This window comes from Lycorma delicatula, chromosome 5, assembly GCF_047948215.1.
Source record: "Lycorma delicatula isolate Av1 chromosome 5, ASM4794821v1, whole genome shotgun sequence".
In the NCBI taxonomy this organism is placed as follows: Eukaryota; Metazoa; Arthropoda; class Insecta; order Hemiptera; family Fulgoridae; genus Lycorma; species Lycorma delicatula.
Genome location: NC_134459.1, coordinates 118,100,284 through 118,123,749, shown reverse-complemented (window position 1 = coordinate 118,123,749; position 23,466 = coordinate 118,100,284). Strand labels below are relative to the sequence as shown.

At 31.0% G+C, this 23,466-nt stretch overlaps 1 protein-coding gene across 2 annotated transcripts in view; it reads right to left on the bottom strand.

Annotated features, from left to right (window-relative positions):
* Window positions 1-23,466, bottom strand: part of LOC142324518 (nephrin-like) — a 964,738-nt gene that overhangs the window by 89,706 nt on the left and 851,566 nt on the right. The gene's annotated exons all lie outside the window — the stretch shown is intronic.

Here is a 23,466-nt window from a genome sequence, read left to right as displayed (position 1 = left end):
ATAATTAAATTATTAAAAAAAGAAAAATTAAATTGCAGTCTGGCTAACAAAAGAATAAAAATTTTGAAGAAAAACTTTAAAAAAATGTTCTATTTTGAATTATTAAATAATAATTCATTTTAAAAATAACTTACACTACATATATAGTTATAAAACATCTTTAAAAACGTGGTTTTTACGGTCTTTATTTGTTAAATGTATTTTTCCAGCTATTTAAAATCAACAAAATAGTTCTGAAAAATATGGATTTAATAAGTTATAATGTGATTTAGACTTTATTTATTAGATTTCAGGTTGTTTGATAATGATGGCGGTTAAAACAAAAATATCATATTTCTTATTGGAGTTATCATTTTGAAAAGTCTTTAATTTTTTTTATTTATTTTTTTTTAACACAATTATAACAGCTCAAACTCAGATATGTTATTTCAATAGCTGGATGAATATATTAAAAAAAAACAATTTTTTAATTTTAATTTTAAGCTAGATTTTACAGAAAAATACTGAGCTTAATTAAAAAATAAGATATGAAAATACATGAAAAAGATTTAAATAGGCGTTTGTGCAATTTAAATTATTATGAAAATTTAAGCAGGATCGTAAACAGAAGTGCTCTTAGTTTATCTGAAGTTATCCTCTTGAGTAAGTAATAAGATTCTTCTAAGTAACATTTTACTTGTGTTATCAATAATTAATTATGAATTTGCCGATCGATTGTTATCTTGCATGTTATTAATTTACCATTACATTTTTTTTTTACCTTCATTTACCCCGTCCCACGGAGCCGGAACAAGCATCTAAGCATAACTCACCTCCGGGGGGTGCCTTCGCCTCAAACTACCTCTACAGCACAAGATCCCACCCAGGTAACCGGGTCTCGGTCTTGCAGTGCATGCCACACCTTTAATGAGAGGACTCCAAAGGGGTCCCCTCACCTGGACTCCGGTTTTAATGCCCTGCCTCTAATGGGGAACCCCATGGGGACCCCCCATCGTAATGTAAGACTACGGTCTTACATTACCACCCCCAGAGGCGCTGCAGCATCAGTGATTGTCCAACCACTGATGGTGGGACGCCAGTGCCTCCCACTTCTCCTGGACGGGGTTGTCCCCCGCAAACACCCATCAGTCGCGAGCAGGCGCCGCATCTTCATGTCGCATCTTCACTCGCATCCCCTACCACTGGATGCATGTCCATGCAACCAACAGGAAGGACACCACCCTTTCGTCGGCAGTCCTTACGTAGATGATCGGCCTCACCACATGTGAAACAGTGGCTACTACGATCTGGCGCGGTAACACGCATTGGCTCTTTGGTCTGGCTTCCAGCAGCGAAAACAAAAGGTCGTCAAATGAACGTCTCATAATCCTACAAGCCACCCATCCAATACGGATTTATCTGCAAGGATGAGTGGCACAGCCACAGTGACCACCTGCGTCGTACTATAGGCCGGTAGAATAGACGTAACTTTGATCGACACGGCAGCTCCGTGATTTTCAGAAACTCTGTAATGATCTCATCCTAAGTGGTGAGTACATTCACATTCTTAACAAGGACGTGGACCCTCCTACCACCCCTCCTTGAAGAGCCGTCGTGTACCCTCGACTTTCACAGAAATATCTTTGCTTATCCGTTTAGCAGCACCACTATCTGCCCCCCCCCTCACCTGGATGTGCAGGTCCACACCCTCACCCTTACGCGAGGAAAGGACCCCGACTTCATTTTGTTACACAGCTTTTTCACTGAGTGGAGGAGGTCACCGTAAGTTTTCCCTTCCGCTTTGAATACCACTGTCGTCGTCGGCGAGCCTATAAGGCGTTTCCTGCCGACATCTTTCTGCATCAACACCAACAGGTACACAAAGTGTTTCTTCCCAACCAGTCGACTGAAATATTTAACTGTCCAGCGCAATAGTTGACCAAATCGCCCCAATGGTCTTAAAAAACCCCCGCCCGACTGTATACCCATCCTTCATCACCTGAGGAACCGACCGGCAGACGATGGAGGCCACCTCCGGTCCCCATCTGCTGAGTTAATTATTATGGCATAATCAATATTACCAAGGTCAATTTTGGAACCACCGCTGTCTCCGGACAGGTCTTGAGCAGATGACTGTGACAAGGACTTGGCCCGCCGTCAATTTACCAGAACGAGCCAGGTTCCCAATCCATGGTGCTTTACCAAATACCGGAGTGTGGTTTGGGTGGTCGATGATCCAATCCGCCAGATCAATTACCCTGGCAAATTCAGTACCCTCTTCAACCCCAGCGGTGTCCTCCACCAGGACTGAAGATTGGAAAGCTCCGAAGGACCAGTCTTTTTTCAACGATTTGACGACAAGTGGTACTTATTTTCATTGGTTCCAGAGTTATAGCCAAATGACATTTTAATTAATGAAATATTTTGATCTTCGATGGGAAGGAACATCGGTTCGAATCAAGACTTTTTTTCTCCTTTTTTTAAATTTAAATGTTGATTTACAATAATTATTAACCTCTGATTGTAAAAAAAATTACGTTAAATAATAATTCAGTGATAATAATAATAATAATAATAATAAAAGAAAAGATATCAGAAGTTATTAATGAAATAAAATTTTATGTACTTTTCATGTTTAAAAAAATGTGTATATGTAATTTAATAGGCATGCAAGAAAGTCATGTGGGCCCACATCAGATTTTTTTAATTATTTGCCTTTCTATTTGTAAAATTAATAAAAAATAAAATTATCTTCATATTATTATTATTATTATTATCTTCAATTAAATTTATAGCATTTTTAAACAGTAAACAATCGATTATCAAAATATGAAAAACATATTTTATACAGTCTTCGTTTACTTGGGAATTCCCGAAGGGTTAATCCACTAGTAGTAAAGTTTTACTACGTAGTATTTAGTAATTAATTTTTTAAACGAATTTTAAGAGGAATTGAATTCATTGGTGTATATGAATTCATTGATGTATATAGTAATTAATGAAATATTTTTTTATTTGTTGTTAATTTAGAACATTTTAACTCTGAATAATTAAATTCAAAGTCTGAATAGTTAAATTGTTGTGCATTTGAGAATGATAATTTTTATCACAGTTTTCGTGATAATTTTATAGTCCACTTTTCCAGCTGAAATATTATTAATTCTTTTCCATACAATAAAAGAATTTATTATTATAGAATGATGTTACAATTTATCCATTATAAAAAATAATTATTGAAACAATATATAATTGTAATCTTATCTCCTTTGATTTTATATATATATATATAAAACTACTATTTCTTCAGAGAATGGGATATATTAGTTTGTTGTTCTACACTTTTGTCACAAAATTACAAAATTTCTTATTACGGCGATCAGTGATTTTTACAAAACTCAAAGATAAATCCCTTTTTTGCAAAATTAAGGAATATTAAGGTTACTTTATGTGTGAATAATAATGGTCTACTATATAGCTAAACTCTCTTGTTATAAACTGAAACTATCATTTGTATAGCTGAGTATCTTCTGTATTTTGGTACCTTGGCATGTTCTGTATATATTATCTAGAGTATATTTGATTCGATGATGAAAACTACTTCAGTCATCACTTTCTATGTAAGCCTTGGTGAAAAAAAGTTAAAATAAAACGTGAAGTTAAACGTAAATAGTATATGGACTTCATGCCGGTCAAGCATGACTGACATTTTCACACACGCTAAAAATCATTCATCTCCTCTGAAGCAATGCCTAACGGTGGTCCCGGAGGTATATGTACTTTGAGATGTGGGTTTCTTGTTATCTGAAGAATAAATGTACCAATTTTATGGCAACTTGTTATCTCATGTTAGGTCTCTCGCAACATTCTATGCTATGTAGCATTTTAATACATACATATATCAAACAAAAGACAGTAAAATTAACAAATAAGTTTTCTGTTTAATCTTTAGGAGATGACTGTTTGTAAAGTTCACACTGATATTAACATAAAGTAATTCATAAAAATGTTCGCTGTATTTATTTTATTTTCCCGGCGAATGTACCTAAAATAGATAAACTTACTTATCACGTCAAAAATTGGGTATTGGATTCTTTACAAATCTATGCGGTTAGGGTTCAACACTAATACATTTATACAAAAAAGGGAAAAGAAAAAGAAATGTGTATGTATTATGTGCATTGCGCTGATTTTCGACTTCTCAGGATTAGCTAAATCGATTTTCTTCAAAGTAGGCTCAAATATTTCTATATATGAGGCATTCATTGAAGATAGTAATTTATTTTCAAAATTCGTTAAAGGGGATATTACGAAAAACTAATTTCGATTTTCTTCAGAGATATTTTACAGAAAATATATTTAAGCAAATTTGTTATAAATAATCCATAATGATATTTTCAACATATCAACTTCCACCTTGTAAAATTAAAATATTCTTTTTATTCGTTTTTTTTTTGTTCAATCTCCCTTAAGTTTAAATATTTATTCAACATTTTTTTGAAAGTTTACACTTCTTATATAGAGGTATCAAAAAAATCTCTTTTTCTTATTTTAGCCTCTATTAAAGGGTGTGTTATTTTTAGAGAAAGCTTTACCTAAGCAAATTTGTTAAACCTACCCTACATAAGAATATTTCTAGAAAACATTTTCTTAAATTTATTCCGCATCTCTAAAAAATGTGTATTTTTTGTTTTATTTGCTTTTACTTTTAATTTAAAAAAAAGTATAATTATATACTAATATACAAAGACAAATACACAAAATGTAATTTGGTCCCGTCTCGTTGGTTTTTTGTAAAATTTATTTATTTTTAGGAAAATGTATATATATATATATATATATATATATACGGCATATATCCGTTATATGTATTTGGTATACCGATAGTTTCACTATTAAATGCTGGATCCATCCACATTTCATTCCTTCCCATAAACAGTAATCTAAGGGAGTAAGGTCCTGTAATCTAAGTGGCCGATTTATTACCTTACTTCCAATCCATTTACCACCAGTAAAGGTTTCATCTATGAATTGTCTTAGTTCATTAGTAAAATGTATTGGAGCTCCATCATTTGCCAATTAGATATTGTCAAGCACTGTTAGAAATTCATTGTTTAAAAATTGTAGATAATTTCTTCCCTTGACACGTTGATAAAAGAACCTATTAATTGGTTGTCGATTATGTCACGCCAAACCGAGAGTCGTTACTGGAAATTTTATTCAAATGCAGCGTAATTTTTTTTCGGAACATGCCTACACATGACCACGCAAATAGAATTTAATTCTTCCTTTTTCTTCCAGAATTTTTTCATTCTTCAACTATGCTATGTTTTTCGTTCTTCTGTCTAGCACATGCGCTTTATTTTTTCTTTTGCATTCACAAGAACTTCGATTCTGCGAATTTTTTCTTTGATCTTTTTTTCTACAGTAACAATTTTTTATTTTTATATTAGCTTTACTTAGATTTTTCTTCACTTGTTTTATGCATGGAGGGGAAGTTTTATATTTCAAACGTTTATCAAAAAGTTCTATCTATCTGAATCCATTCGAATATTTGTCCCACAAAATTTAGTGCTTTTTTCGGATTGTTGTAAATCCTTCAAAAGTTTTGTTTTTTTTTCTTTGATTTTGTAAATTTGTTCATGTGACTTCATTCTGTATTTGTTTCGTTTTTCTTGGGCCATGGATCGTTCTTAAAATTTTCCTTTCAGTTTTTAAAAGTGATTCTAGAATTGTTATATTGGTGGTTTTAATTTTAATTTTTTGTTTTAATTTTTATTATTAACATTTTTTTTTGTATTTTTCTTCATCGTTTAAAGGACTATGAAAATTAAAGTAGCATCTTCATTATCTTCCGGATCAAAAATGGGAAAATTTCTTTCTTTGTTTTCATAAAAGTAATACTTTATTTTTTTTAAATATCCTCTTTTAATTAATTTTTTTGAAAATATCCTCCTTTTGTTGAAAGAGCCTTTCGTGTAGTAGTGAGGTACTTATATTTCTTTAATCTAGTTGAGCTCATCAGAGAAGAAATAGAGAGTCACGGTCATGTAGTCCGTAGAATTTTCAATGCGAAACACTGAAATACAAAAGAGTCATTATCAACTTTCTTTGTAAATTTTTAGCCGAGAGATAACAACAAGGAGGTGTGTGGGTTAAAATATGTCGCCAATTATGTGGTTGTCATTGAGGCGGCCAGACGGCCTCCAGGACTAGTGAAGTGTATGCGCTGCCAACAGTATGGCCATACGAAAAATAACTGTATGCGGCCTTGTCGATGTGTGAATTGCGGCAAAGGACACAGGACTACTGATTTCATTGAAGATAGGAACTCTGTACCTGTTTGCGCCCCATCCCACTGTAATCATCTGGAAAACTACCAGGGATGTAAGGTTTACAAAGAGATCATGAAGAGAAAACAGAGAGATCATGGTTCATCGAATTAGGATACTGTAACCTTACCTTCATTAGATAGGAAAACGAGTGGTGATCCGGCGACGAATTCTTCTACTCGTCCCAGATCATACGCTGCAACTGTTGGTCACAATGTTCAGAATATTTCTGAGGAAAAGCCAAGAATCTAACATCCAATATAGAGTTTCTCGTGCAACAAATAGGAAACCTAATAGGACGTCTTACGAAAGTAATTACCAAACTCAGTTAATGGCTAAGTTCGTGAGAGTTGAAACTTAGAATATTTATGGACTAGCAGGTCGGAGAGAACCCTTAAATTCCTTGGGAATTTCGCATATATTCACCGAAGTTGATAAGAACTTCGATTCGATGTCTGACCACTCAGCTGCTCAGTTCACTCACAGCACGTTAGTAATTAAGAAAGCGGTGTCCCCAGTACCCAAAACAACAGGACAGACTGGAATTTGTACTGTACCTGGATTGAGGATGCGTTGATAGTGCCTGTTTTGTTGGATCCTCCGATTATATAACGAGACGTAATACATGACCTTTGTCTTACAGGAGGCTGCTTGGCGATCGACACTGGAGGTTAAACGTGAAGGTCAAAAAAATCCAGGCCACCCGAGGGAGGTGAAGTGTTAGACCTTATTAGAAAAGGAGACTCAGAAGAAGGTGGCAACGATGCAGGAGAGCCGAGGATATTACATCTGTAAATAGGAATATTCGTAAGTTGAACCGTCTGTTGCAAAGCTATAAGAATGAGACATTCAAGTGTTGTTTTGAAAGCCTTTACGTAGCGACAATTACTCCTTATGGAAAGCCACGATAAACTTTTGTCGACCTCCATCACCGCATCCCCTTTGAAAATGTCTTATGGATATTACGTGAAGAATACGCGTTAACCAAGCAAAATCGAAGCATGTGATATTTACGATGAGGAGAGGTGAAACCTACGGGTCCACCTTGATGGCGTTATAATTCCACAAACTGAGAGTGGGAGGTATCTAAATCTATACCCTAACCATTGACTAACGAGGAAAATTCATATAAGAGAGAATAGCAGGTATCTTGAGATAACTTTCAAGGAATTGTTCTAATTACTGGACAGAGAACCTCAATTATCATTATCTAATAAGCTGCCGGTGTATTCAGCGATTCTAAAACCGATCTGTGCCTATCGGATCCAACTTCGGGGTACTGCGAGCAAGTTTAATATCGAAATGTTACAGCGGTTTCAAAATAACCAATCAGGTGTATAACTGAAGTACCTTGGTTGCAAAAAAAAAAATGAAATATGCGAACACATGAATGTACCTTTACGACACGTCCGAGAGGAAGTAAAACGTTTCAGTTCAAAGTACAACTGCGACTTAACAATCACGTGAACCATTTAGCTTTGAACTTCTTAGACAACCGGGATAACGTTAGAAGATTAAAACGGCTATACGTTCTGGACCGTAGTAATTCTTAAATGTAGCTTCAGCCGGCTTCTGTGGCGCGAGTGGTAGCGTCTCCGCCTTTCATCCGGAGGTCCCGTGTTCGAATCCCGGTCAGGCAGGGCATTTTCATACGCTACAAATCATTCACCTCATCCTCTTTAGCAATACCTAACGGTGGTCCCGGAGGTTAAAAAAAAAAGTAGCTTCAGCAGCAAGTACTGTGCATTATCTATTCCTTATTTTATTTTTAAAATCATTGAATATTATTTTCTTTTTCTTCTCATTGTTTCATCGCATTTCTTGCTATTTATGATTTCTTTTATTTTAAAGCCACAAAAGTTCATTGTAATACTAGTGTATAATTTTTAAGGAATTTTGCTGGGAACTCCTTATCACGTGATTGCGAGTGTGATTCATTTTACTCATGGTTTATATAATTGTAACCGATTGTAAATAAACTTCGAATGAAACTATATATTCTCTTTGAAATTAATTAAAAAATAAAAAATAAAATTCGGATCCCTAATGTTTGAAGTGCAAAAACTTTTGGTGATGCTGGAAAGATTTTGCAATGAAAAGTCGTTAAAGGCATTGTATGACTTGACGGGCGTATCCTGGAAACACATTCACTTTCACTTTATTAAGTGGAAAACACTCAGCGGTTGTAAATGTATAATTATTAAGGTTTATGAAGTATAGCCGCGTAAGTCTTTTAATATCTTCGCCTAAAGAGATGAATGTTTAAAAATAAAATTTTTTAATCTGTTTTTTTTTTTTTTAACTAAAATTTTAACTTCAAACCACCTTACGAGGGTGAACTTGAGCGAAAATTATCCATCATATTCTCTTTCTTATTATTTCGATATGAACGGGAATTTTGAAAGTACAAGAATAAGAGATTAAGGGTAAAAAGAACTGATATATACAGATTTACCGATATGGCATCTAATTAAATTAATATCATAAAAACTGATAGGAACATTGCTTCCACTCATATGTAATATTCCTAACTTTTTGACCATAAATAAAATGTCGACCATATATTTACTGTCACAAAATTTCTCGGGTAAAATAAAAAGAAGTATAAATTGAATATTAAATATAGAAAAAAAAAAGGATTATATCCAATATTTTTCGGTCTATATATATATATATATATATAATAGCATTAATATTCGCGTTGTATAAAATAATGATTAGAGTATTTTAGTTTTAATCGGTTATTTTTTCACTTAACAGTTTAATTTTTACTCCCTTGTTTGAAGTAAAGGAAATATTGTGATCGCAAAAAATGTCGGTTTTTAGATTTCAACGGAAATATCCATTTTGTTCATCCCTGAATCCATTTTGACTTGTTTCGGCGTACGTACGTATGTATCTCGCATAACTCAAAAACGATTAGCAGTAGAATGTTGAATTTTTGCATTCTTCCCATTTGACTGCAATCGACTGGACCAAAAGTGTCCAAAAAAGCCCAAAATTCAAAAAAATTGGATTTTTGATTTTTTCTTAACTGCAGTATTAGCCCTAATTGAGAGCTTTTCAACGATATATCATAAGTGGTACTTATTTTCATTGGTTCCAGAGTTATAGCCAAATAAATTTTTAATTAATAAAATATTTTGATCGTACAAGGGGTAGGCACATCTGTTTGAATCCGATTTCGTTTTTTCTTTTTTTTTTGATATGATATTTAAAATTATTGATTTATTAATAACTATTAAGCCCTTTGTAAACACATTAAATTTAAATATATTGAGTTATTAATAATTATTAACCTCTGATTGTAAAAAAATATGTATATGTAATTTAACAGGCGGACAGGAATTCTTGTGGTGTCCATATCAGATTTTTATTAAAAGCTATCTGCCAAATTTCCTTTAATAAATCAATAATTTATCAGGTGAATCGTAATAACTCCGTTTAAATTGCCATACGTTGGGGTAGACAGTTTGTTGTTTTGATGATAAATTGCAAACAATTCAACTGAATCAACAAGTTGCAGGTTGTTATAATGGACTGCTGTATAACAAACACTATTACCAAACGCATTATAGGATATGTCATTGATCGGGTACACAATCTGTTAATATATCCGTTGCATTTAAAAGAATAACCAGTCTTATATTTATTGTTTATGTTACAGACTAAATATCAATTAATGAGTTCCTTAAAACGATTATCATGGAAAATAATATTTTTCTCTGAAATTTTTCTAATCAAACAGAAAATTTATTTCAGAGAGATTCAAGTTGTAAATCATTATACTGCACGAAAGCGGATTGAGCATCGAAAATATAACACAAAGATGAAAAATTTTGTAAATTTGTTCATAATAAAACTTTTAAATCTAATAGAAGAGATTTGTTGAGAATTAAATTTACTAAAATAACATTGGCACCAATATAAAACTGTTTGAGCGATTTAATCGGGGAAGGCAATTAAACTTACTAATTGAAGTTTCTCTTGCAGTTCGCACATTTGTGTCTTGCGAATTACTGTGGACACACGCTGTCGATGACTGTTTCAATTGAAGTTTCTTTTCTACAACTTTGTTTCTTTGAATTTTTTCATGTCTATCATTATTGACTTTTAAAAACTGAACACCGCTAAAGCAGTAATTGAATAACTAATTTGTATAATAAGCTTTATAAGAGTAATTAATTATTAGTGGGTAAAGTACCGTGATTTTTATTCTTAGAAGTTATGTATGTAAAATTAGGTTCTCTTTTTCCTCCTCTTATCACTTCTAACATTCCTACAATTTTACCTTAGATATTCAGTTCATAAATGCCGAAATTTTTTAACTTACCAAAGAGTATACAAAAATTTCTTCATTCAGTTTTTATTTCTTAAACTGTCAAATGTGATAATATAGTAAAGAGTCATGCTATAGTTTTATTGAAATAAATCTGAAAAAAATGATTAATGTAAAAGGGAAATTCAAAAACTAAAAGGAAATTTTTATTTCCCTTCCAATCATATGTTTCGTAATACTGACTGTTCTGTTACATCTCATTTTGTAATATAGTTGGTTCATCGAAAGTATTATTTCATTGTTAGCTGTTTGTGGTTGAGTTTAAATGTCAATCTAAAATGAGTGTTATTTTCTACAGTTGCACCAAATAAAAATGTATGCAGATACGGTTACTAAATTCAAAAGAGATGAACCCGGCAAAAATTATTCGTAGAATGCACCAGGAAGAGATTTATTTGTGTGGCAAAAAGATCTATAAATGGATTATTAGGTTTAAAAATTTTGGAGATTTTTTGGGTGATGAACAGAAAAAATATGCTTACCACTTCATAGATTAATGACAATCCTGAAGCGGCTTTAAAAAAAGTAATTCATTGATGAAGTTGCAAGTGAATTAAAAATATTTAATTCACTCGCCGACATTTTTAATTATCTATGATTCTTTAAACTTTTAAGACGTCTGTGCTCATTGGGTTCTTTGTTACGTTAGCTAAAAGATATCTACAATGAGCATCAATTGAAAATTTCCCAGCAGATTTTGAAATGATATAAACTGAAAACTTATTTTTGAAGTGAATACCAACCGTTTAATAGGATATGGATTCATCATTTTGAACCCGGAGATGGAGTTTTCGTTTACTCACGTTCTTCATCTATTTAAAAAATAAAAAAACACACTTCTAGAGAAAGATTAATACGGTAATATTTCGGAATTTTTAAAAAAAGGTTTATTGTTGTTATAGTAATTTATAGCAGTAAAAATCAATATAGACGTAAAAAATCAAAAGCTTCTTGAAAGATGGATTAATTCATCGAAGTAGGAGGGGATTATTTCATTTATGTAAGTGCAAATAATAACAATAATATTTTTAAATTTCGGTTTACTTTTTTACTTACTTTTATATATATATATATATATATATATATATATATACGTGTTTTTCAATTTATCTTTCTTTAGATTTTTTGCAGACTTTTTTGCTTCATCAGAACGTATTAAAATACAAATATTTGTATTACGAGAATATGTATTACGTAGAATCTGTTATAAAGTATGAGTAACTTATTTAATTGAATTTTTCGTTTCTGGAGCATAAAATTCCTTTTAGTTTTTGTAAATCTAATTGCCATTTTCAGTTTATAATTTATTAATATTGTTTTGTGAACGATTTCAAATACAAGAACATTAAGTCGTTATCTCTCCCCTGAATTTGTTTAATGGATATGTCATTGTTTTGAGGTATACGCTTTGTTTATTACTCTTTAGATAAGTTCTATCTATCCAATTTATGTAAGCCGCGTGCATTAAGATTATAATGGCTAATCTAAATAATATATTTTAAGCTAAATTTACGTGACCGTTTTTATTAGAATTCCCCGAAACGATGATAGTTGTTTGTATTGTAACAGTTTTTTATATTGGTTTCTAAGTGTTATTTATTTATCAATTAATGATTATTATTTTTCTTTTATTTATACTTTTCCCGCAGTGTCTACTTATGAAAATTGTTTAACAATAATAATTGCCTACTAGCTTTAGAATTTTAGTAAAATTTTTGTAAGAAATTTCTGAGTGTAATTTTATTCGCCTATTTATGATAAAATGGTAACCTAAATTAAAGTGGCATCATTTTAAAATCGAAAAACAAAATAGTGGAGGAATTAACAAAGATGTATTCAGAACTTAAAAAGTAAAAAAAGAAAAATTACAAAAATTATTAACAATAACTTAAAAATATATAATAATAAATAAAATTTAGATTTAGAGAGAATCAATCACAACGATTATTATTTATGTTAAAAAAAAAACAAAAAAAAAACATTATACGTTTCACGAAACAAAAAAGTTATATGAAGCGTGTCGTGCTTTTAGTGAGAAACGATTCCAATAAGTAAATAAATTTGAATTTTTATATTTTCCAAAGTCAATTCAAAAAAAAAAAAATTAATAAATAAAAAATTTCATTAAAGTACAATTCAGTAGATAACGAGATAAACTGAAATAAAAGGTAGACAAGTGTATTGAAATGCAATATATCCTCTTTTACACTTGTATAAGCCAACGTAGGAAAAAATATAACTTAATGTAAAGCTACGTAAAATCACTTTACTAATCCGTTTCATATGATGAAAAATATTTAGGTTCGTTTGTTTCAAAAAGCACTTTCTGTAACATGATAAATTGCATATTTTATAAACGATGAAATAATAATTTAGCCACTTAAACGGTAAAGGGATACTAATTAAAATCAATTAAAAAATAAACGATATCTAATTGATTCTTGCCTCCTGCACAACACCCATAGAGTATGACTATACAAAATGTAAATCCTGTAAAAAATAAAGTAAATAAAAAAATAATAATAATACATTTTATCGAAAAATACACTTGTAAAAATAAATACAATACTTAAACATATAAAAATAATAATATAAACTAATTTCCCCATCGTTAAAATTGTTATTAGTCATAATAAAAGTGATAAAATGCTGCCTCATAAGAGAAGCATGCTAAATACAGTAGAAATGATAACTGATTTTTAATACTTTTAAACAATAAATTTCAAAAATATTATTCCATAAAAAAATTAAGTCAATTTTAGTCTATGTGATTAAAAATGTTCGTTTTATTTTTTGATTCTTAGAATTCCTTGTGCTTGTGTATAAGTAAGCTGGTACATTTCAATGGATCTTTGTGTTACTCCTGACATTAAAAAATTAAACCTTTTACTAAGCACTTGAAAGAAAAACCTAAAAAATTACGAGTAAACTTCCTTGTATTACAAAGAGGTTTCATTTTGAGCAAAAATAATAATTCTACATTATATATAAGTTCTATACATTATTTTTAAATTGAAAAAGTGTATAATAAAGTGAATAAATTTTTCCTTTATAAATTTTCAGTTAAATTTATATACTAAAAACAAAAAGTCAAACAACTGTAAATAACATACTAATTATAAAAAATTTTGGAGTCATTTTCTTATAAATTAAACTCTGATTCTATATCTGAACTTTTATTGGCACTTGTTTTATCTACTTATTTATTATTTTAAATATTTGTATTTAAATGGTCTAATGGTTAACTCGTCGTAAATCAGTTCTTTAATAGCTGATTTTTGAAGTCTAAGGTTTTGAGGTTCAGATTCTAGTAAATGTTAGTTGCTTTTGTATGGATTTAAATACAAGATAGTGGAAACCGGTATACTTTGGTGACTGGGATTCAATTAACTACACGTCTCAAGAATGGTCGGTCTGAGTTTGTATAAGACTCGTGACATGTCATACATATGGATGACTTATTTACATATCATCCTCATCTCACCGGGCCGTGAGGAGGTTGCTTATTGTTCATTAGCTGAACAGATTATAACATACACATTAGGAAAAAAAAATATTTCAAATTTAAGACATCTTATTGCAGTATGTTCTGGTGTTTGGTCGCCCTGTGGCGGAGGTTTCTATCTTACGACTACTCATTTAACCAATGAAGTTCATTTACTTCAATTAGGAACAGTAATCTGGTAAAAATTGATAATTTTTTTCGCTGGTATACTTATAAACACAATTATCGTGTGAGTTCGAAGAAATTCATAAGTTATGGTGAGTTTTATTGTAGCGAAAAACCGGTTAAAGTTTCGCTTTGAAAAATCGTATTAACGATCTTATTCGCAAGGCAAGAATAAATGCATAAAAATTTGGAAAATTACTGAAATTTGTCAGTTATTTGGAACTATCTCTTCCGTTACCCTTGATTATCCAATCACGATCTCGCAGTATCAGATCCTTTATTTGTTTGGTCCTCTCAAAGAGTTTTTATGTAGAACGAAGTTCATCAAGTATGCGATACAAGAATAGCTGAGATACAGAGGTAAATAATTCTTTACTACCAGGATAAGAAAGCTCACAGAAAGATGGGACAAGTGCTAAATGTAGCTGACAATTAAATTGAAAAGTAGCATTAATTCCATTGTTCTTGAATAAATAACAATGTTTCTACAGTCATTTGTCTCTTTAATTATTGGAGGATCGTCGTATATAAAAAGTTTAATAATAATATCATATCTGGATTGTTACAACCCGCTAAAATAAATGCCTTTAGGCGTATGTTTCTTAATACGATATAAACCTGCACTTAGTTTTAAATTTGTTCACGTACTATCAGTTAGTTACAATAGCAGTTCTGTGTGGTATCCTTCTCAAGATTTTTTCATTTCTAGTCTTCCCTGTAACATTTTTCAATTTTTTAAGTGTAACATCATACATTTGAAAGTGAGCATTATGTTTCCTTTCTACTTTCCTCCTAACAATGTATTGTTCCTATAATCTCTTCCTATAAATCTATCCTTGATTTAAGGTGCCCTTATTTTTTGCTAATATGTTTTAAACATTTTTCTTAAAAAACTGTAATCCTTTATGATTTCACTGCATAAATCGAAGTTCTTCAATTTTTGATGTTATTTTTCTTCCTAAATATTTATATTTAATTTATTGTCATATTCTTTTCTTCTAAATTTCATTACTTTTTTATTCTGGTATATTTCATTTAAATATTCTGGGTTTCAATTTCCGTAAGGCTGTCGTTTATATACAGTGATATATTAAAAAATATACAAAATGTAATTTGGTCTAACCGTTTTTGTTGGGTTTTTAACATTTTTTTTTTTTTTTTTTAGGAAAACCTTACGTACACCCCACATACATACGCGTTGTATGTATGTGGGATATCAACAGTTTTAATGTTTTAATATTGGTTCGATCCCCATTTCATCCATTTCTATAAACATTAATCTAAGGGAGTAAGGTCCGGTGAGTGATCTAGATGACTTTCTACTTACAATCAATTTACCAGTAAAATATTCATCCAAGAATTATCTTACTTCATTGGTGAAATGTCTTGGTACTCTGTTAAGTTGATAATAAGTATATTTCAATTCTTTTTGCCAATGAGAAATTGTCGAGCAATATAGGAAATTTATTGTTTAAAAATTCCACATAATTTCTCCCCGCGAGACGTTGTTCTAGTATAAAAAAGCCTATTAATTGGTTATCGATCATGTCATGTCAAACGTTTACAGAGAATCATTGCTGAAAAATTGATTCAATTACAGCAAAAAACGTTGACTGAAAATTGTTTACTGGAAATTTTATTCAACTACACCATATGAGTTTTTTTTTCAGGTCACCGATGGGAACTCCGTGTGATTTTTATGCAATTACTGTTAAAAATCGCTTTATCCGAAAATACTATGAGAGGAATTAAGTGGTATTTACTGTTATTGATCAGTTGACAAAACTGAAAAGCTGGAGGTGTTAAAATTTCTACACATCATAAGGACGCAGTCGGTAAGCATGTAATATCCTCCATACTGTACTTTGTAAAATGTTGAGTCGTTTAGAAATGCTTTGTGTGATCGTTGTAGGACTAAATTGTACCAGCTGAAGAATATTTCCCATCACCATGTACTGCTTGACATTCAGATGAAATATGAGAATTGTGATGGAAGGGTTCCATTCCCACAAAGATTATTAAAAAATTTACAAAATACTTTTTCAGTTTGGAACTACTCGTCCAGGATACTTACACTGGTTTTCTTTCACTGCAGCTGGAGCAATTCCATCTCAAAAGCTGTACATAAGAATCACATCATCATGTTCTGCGTGAATTAAAAGACGCGACATTTGTCAAAACAAAGAATTCAAACGGAATTTCACTTTTTTAAATTCAGATTCAATTGGAGAAATGTAGGTACAGTTTGAGTACAACAAATACAAAATCACTACAAACTTGATTCCAAAAAATGATTAAATAATCACATTTTTTTTCAAAATCAACTAACCGTCTCTAACGTTTATTATTAATGACAATTTTATGACAACAATGAGTAGTAGTATTCTAATTAATTTCGAAGTGTTGCCAACTTAATTTTTCAAACGTCCAGATTTATTATACTGAAAGCAGTTGCTTTAAAATTTTCAAATTCATATAATTTTTCTTATATGAATATTCGATTTTGTTTTTAAGAATACCATCTTTTTTTGTTTTTCATAGAGTTTATAAATAAATTTTCTATAAATAATTGCTCTACAAGCTTTGAAAATATTTACGCATTTATTACTCATTTAACAGTTATACATCAAAGCTATAAAAGTATATTTTTCATCACCGAATCATTCTGTTTTACGTTGGATATCATGAAAACTAAACACTTAGTTTAAGAAATACAGTTTTTGAATATGTTTTATTTGATTTTTTTTATATCAATGGACATAAGAAACCATCAAGTTTATTATTTATATAACAGCTTAAAAATTTCAGTATGATCTCATTTCACCCGGGAAACTGAAATATGAGCGAACTTTTACACTAGCCGTAACTCGATAACAAAGCGTTTTTGGACATTTGTTTGCTCTCTAGAATCAGTTCCCAAATTATTTTCCTTTCCTCCTGACTCATTCTGAATATAATTCATTCCTGAAATGAATTAGTTTAATGTAAATTATAGGGGAATGTACTATTGTGTATTTACGTACCTGTGATCTATTGATGTTATAGTGATTTTAAAATCGAAACATATGTTATTTACATTTCACCTAGTTAATAAATGACGCATTTTCTAATTCTATTATTCGTCTAGACACCACCAAATTCGGTAAAACTTCAAATTAATTGCTGAAATGGTTCTTTTGAAATATATCCATAATTTTTGTTTGAATCAAGTTAAATAAATATGTTATTTATTTGACATAAGTGGTATTTCATGACTTTATGTGTGTGATAATGCGGGTTGTAATGAAACTTCAAAATAGCTCCCTCCATTGATTTGCTATTGAAAATTACAGTTTCAAACTCTTCATCTACAACGTATAAATGAAACTAAATATACTTAAATACATTGAAATTAATAAAGGATGATCGTAGACAACGTTAAAAAAGAATGACTTGAAAGATTCATCATTTCATTATTTATTATAACTAATTTTCTGGAGTTTTTTTATAGAAAGTTATTTTGCTTATATTCACATATTTTACTTTAATTATTAACAAAACATATTGTTAATTAAAAAAGAATGAGACAAACATAAGTAATGTGTTATTTGGAATTCATTCTGAGAAATTATTTAATGTAATAGAATGCTTGTTTTCAGTATCGTAGTAAAATAACTTTTACTTGTCATTTAATTAATTAAATGAACATATCTGTAATTAATTTCAATGAATTATTCAGCAGTCTCTTTACTAGGCTTATAGACGTGACGACATTATCTATATTAATATCACACTTGTTGACAATCAATCCGATATATCTTGATCTATGTTTCAGCTTATATGTTAGACGATACTAATTTGATTATATAACTCAAAGAATTATTTAACGTACAATCATTTATATGAACATTATTGTTGATTACTAAAATAATAATTAATTTTAAATACATTAAAACAAAACAAATAGACGGCAAAAATCCGTAGTTTTATTCTTTATATTTTGCTTTTACTAAAGTAAATTCAAGTGTATAAAGAAGTACTGAGGCTCTAGATCATTGATTCTGAAACGTTTTTGCCAATTGTCTACATTGAGAATAAAACATTTTCTAGCGCCCTTCAAAATTTTTTAACTTACCATGTGTTAAAAATAATAATTTTGATTGCTATTTTTAAGATCCGCTCATACAAACAGCAATTGTTTGTTTAAAAAGAGCAATTATTATTTTTAAACGTAGCCTTACGTTTAAACTGAAACTTAAATTTTAATTGAGAGCAATTAGAACGCATGTTTAATCATATTTGGAAGTATATTTATCAAAATTGCTTTCAAAAATATTACAATTGTATCTATACAGTTATATAACAACAATACTGATAGCACATTCAATATAATAATACGATAATTAAAACAAAGATTTCAATTGAAAAATTGCACTTACATTGATGTGAAGGATGAATCTGAGGTGCTTTAACGAGTTTGATAATATCAGGCTCGAATTTACTTAAAAACAGCCGAAGTCGCCGCGTTCGGTAACATGTAGCCGATTTCTCTTTTTGGTTAGCAACGTTGTTACAGCGCTAAACCCACGTTCAGACAAATACGACGATGAAAATGCTATCGGAAATGTTGAACAATCGACCATAATCCAGGATACAGTTGCGGGATTGGCTCTTGTAGCCAAAATTCTTGGTAGCCATTCTTGAATTTTATTTTTATTTCTTCTTTTGTTGTCAGTTCTATAAGTTGTTTTTCTAACTGGGATGATCCTGCTGTGTTGACATTTGAAAAAGGATCCAACACTCAGTCTGGTATGGTCATATTTAAAATATTCTGGAATCGTTCTTTGAAATCACTGTAGAGGTTCTCCAAGTCTTGGCACTAAACAAGCAAGTTGTCGTTGTTGAAGCATACTACTGATAAATTAGGGAAGTTATTAAATTTTCATATGCCATTATTTTCTTTTTTAATAGCAGTTTGGCTACCGTAGCAGCAACGGCATTTTTTGTTTTAATCAAGTTCAAGTCGTCACCTTGAAGCTAGATATTAACATCATTAAAAGAATTATATAGGTCTGTCAAATACACAATATCATTCTTTGATGTAATGTGGTTGTCGCGCAATTCTGTGTTTCTTGGAACTCTATCACTCTATCACAGAATCAAACAGATTGCAAAATCGAGTCAGACCTGGCTATCAAAAGGTAGCCTTCACACTTCTGTGTGAAGCAGCAAGCGGTTGAAATCTTCATCATTAGCAATGCAAAGTTGATTGAATAATCTGTCATTTAGTGAGTTGCTTCTGATTTTATTAACTGCTCTGATAACATATTGCAGTGGTGTATGCAGGCGTTCACTGAGGTTTCTCGCAACTAGGCGATGAATGACGCAATGTACAGCAAGCACTTCTGGAACTTTATTTTTTAAGTACGCTATAAAGTCTTTGTAACGCCCTATCATAGTCGGAGGCCATCAGTAGCAAATTATATATATTCTTCAAAATAATTTCCTTTTCGACAAAAAACGTTTCCAGTGTATTATATATGGTTTCTCTCTTTGCATCTGTCTCTAAATTTCTAACAAATAATAGTTCTTGATATATTTTCTAATCATTGATAAACCTCACATATGACAACAATTAGTTAATATAGTGAACACACCCAACTGATTGAAAACTGGCAAGTCTTCAGATGATTGCATAATGATTCTTCTATGTTTTCAGTCATGTTAACAATTCGTCTTTACACAGAACTATTGCTCAAAGGAATTTTTCGGATAATATCTGCCGCTGGTTTATGGAGCACAGTGGTTATTACTTCTTTTATTGTCGGTAAAATTAAATCTTCCCCATTAGTGTGTAGATTGCCTGTTTTAGCAATTAACAATAAGATATTGTACGAAGCACAAAGTCCGATTCATACTGTAACATGATCTTGGGTTAAGCTGAGAGAGGGAGATACATGTTGCAGTTTCAATTATTAAAGATTTCTATACCTCAGCACAAAATGAACAAAAGCAAAAAACTGTAAAGCTAAATTAAAGACCTCAGAGTTTGTCATTAAAGTTAGATCAGCTAGATCAAAACCTTTTAATTTCCATATTTATTTGTATCAATAAGTTGCTTAGATCGGGAGTATACAGCATTAAGGATAAAAGTGGCCTTTTCTCTTTAAACGGGAATTTTTGGGTTCAGAAAAATCGTAGACACATAAAAAAAATAAATTAAAGCTAAAGTCTTAAACTCTTAAATGATTTAACGCAGTTTAATGAAAAAAATTCGTTTTCCCAGGCGCTCGATCAAACACAAAGAAAAACTTTCAAATTTAAAAAAAATTTTCTTCTCACTGATTTTTTTTTAATTTGATGATTTTTGAAATCTGAAGTATACTGTCAAAAAGTAGAGTATTCAAGTTAAATTTTTTTTCGTCTCTCTAAGCCTTTTAGTTGCAAAGTTAAAATATTTAGAACACAATCATTTTTTATCATAAAATATAGGTGTCCCTTTAATTTTTTGTTCTAGTGTAGTAGTAGGTATTTAATTTAGTTTGAAATATCAGGGAAACATAATTAACAAGTTCAATGTCAGCAATTAGCAATCAATGTCATACACTGGTACTTGCTACTTAGCACGTAGAAATATTCTCGCTTTTGATACATTTGTTAGTATGTTTCCGTATTTTGAGTGCTACGTACTTTGAGTGTTATTATTATTATTGACTATATTTTATTATTTACGTATTACTAATAAACATATCACGGAAGTTCGTCGCGCTGTTCATTATCAAATAGGTATCGTCCTGGTTAAACGGATTTTATAAATAACCCATCATGAATAATTGTAAGAGAAAAAAAAAATGTTTTAGTTTTGACTGGGAAGAACAGTTTTGTTTTATTGACTTTAAAGGTAAATGTATCTGCCTTATTGTACAATAATAGTGTGGCACTCCCAATAACTTTTGACAAAAAGGTTGCCGACTTCTGTTCTAGATGGTTTAGATTAAAATTATCAGTTTGTATGCTAAATAACTCTGTAAATTGTACATAATGTGTTTCGAAATGCCGTTAAATAATTTAAACTAAGCAGCCATATTGATGAAGGTTCTGTAGTGGAACTGTAATTTACTGCAAACTATTATTTACCATTATTATTAATTTTTTATTGTATTTAAAAATAATTTATGATTTCAATGAAAGTCATTAAAACAGTATTTTGGTCTACTGTTTTATGCAAATCGTAGAAACATTATAAATAATTGCAATAATAAAAGCGTCATAAAGATAAATTCAATTATTTCTGGATGAAACCATTGTTGTGACACCAAAGTTTACGATTTATTAAAAATATATCCAAAAATATGAAAATTACATACATATTATCACTCATTGTATATAACAAATTAGAATAATTAAAAATAATTTTTTCAATTTTAAAGTGGTTTGGAGCATTGGTTGTTTATACAGAAATAATAAAATTTTAAGTTCAATTACAATACTAAGGATATAATAAACAAACAATTTATTTTTATTTCACGATAAGAAAATACTATGATAAATAAATTTCTTTTAATATAAAACTTTTGTTTTTAATTTTAATATTTGCTTATTTACTTTAAAGCAATAAATTAGAAGTATCTTATGCAGTTTTTTAAGTAATTTTAATTTGTAAATTTATGTATATAAAAGGGTTTATAATAAATATACTTTGTATTCAGCAGAAATTATGTTGGATAGTAAATTCTGTTAAATATGGGAGGGTAAAAACAGGTTTATTCGACATTGTAAACAGCTGTGTAGTTAGCAGATACAAAAGGTAGCAAAGCTGAGCTAAATTTCAACAAACAATAATAAATTTACCTACTTAAACTATAAACGTACCGAATTTTAAACTTATGAAATACCTGTTATCTAGTATGATTAAAATTTAAAATTCTTAATGTCGTTCATATTATTAATTTTTTTTGGTGTTACGGGCATCGATTATTATGGTCATTAGTCCTTCCCCCCCCCCAAAAAAAAAAAAATTTCTTCCCACCTTGATAAAATCACTAGCAAACTAATGAGAAGATCATCAAACTTGTCATGCAGATCATCCAGAAACAGAATTGTCATAGAATATTAAAAACCTAAAATGAACACATGATGACAAGTTTATAGGACCCTTGCCACTTAAAATACCCAAATTCATTTATGAAGAAATGTCAAAATTGATAAAAATAGCTGCTGAGTCATACAGTTATTAAAAAGCTCATCTTTTCATTAAATTTGTCAAACGCTCATAAAACTATATCTATTCTTATTTTTTATCGCCTAGATTTACCCTCACTCGTCCATCCTTTTTTGCTCTTTTTTCAGTCTTCCTGAAGTTCTCAACGTTGAATTCCAAGATGTCTGAGACCTCGGAGATGGAATCTTTTGATCCTTCCTAGTAAATTACGGAGGATGTATTGCTGCTGCTATCCGATGATATCTGCACAGATGGTGCGGTAAGCATTGCAGCAGAAGCAAGACTCGATGCACTCACCGCTAAAATGTGTGGGGCGGCTGAAATGCTCGCCTTCTCACTTAAAGAAGGCTTACGGAGGCTCATTATTGGTCGTCAAATATTCTCTTTTTCTAATATCTGAATCTCTTCTTTGTTGGTTCCCTGAGTAATGATTTTCTGTATTACAACTTTTTACCGTTGGTTCATACTTCTTTGGCGGTTTAGCTTCACTTTCCTACACCTTTTGACTCGTCATAGGCTCATTGTTAGGGTGTGTCAGAATCTTCGGTTTGGAGACATCTGTTTTCATTCGCGTCGGTTACTTTCTTTAAATGGTTGACTTCAATTTTTGATTGATAATACGTTCAACCAAACTAGCCAGCTGGCTGGTGACTGAGAGACTACTTCTTCTGGTTTAAAGGAAGCTGCTGGAGCTGCAGAAAGCTGTGCATAGGACGCAGTTCTTGGCGTTCTGCCGAGCACAGTTTTCCTAGCTTCAAAGTAGCTAGGCTCAACTGCCCATGGCGATTGAAACAGATATTTGGAGCCCTGCAAGTGTCATCGAGATATAACGGCTCCACACACACACGCACACACACACACACACACACACACACACACACACACACACACACACACACACACACACACACACACATACACACACACACACGCACACACACACATTATT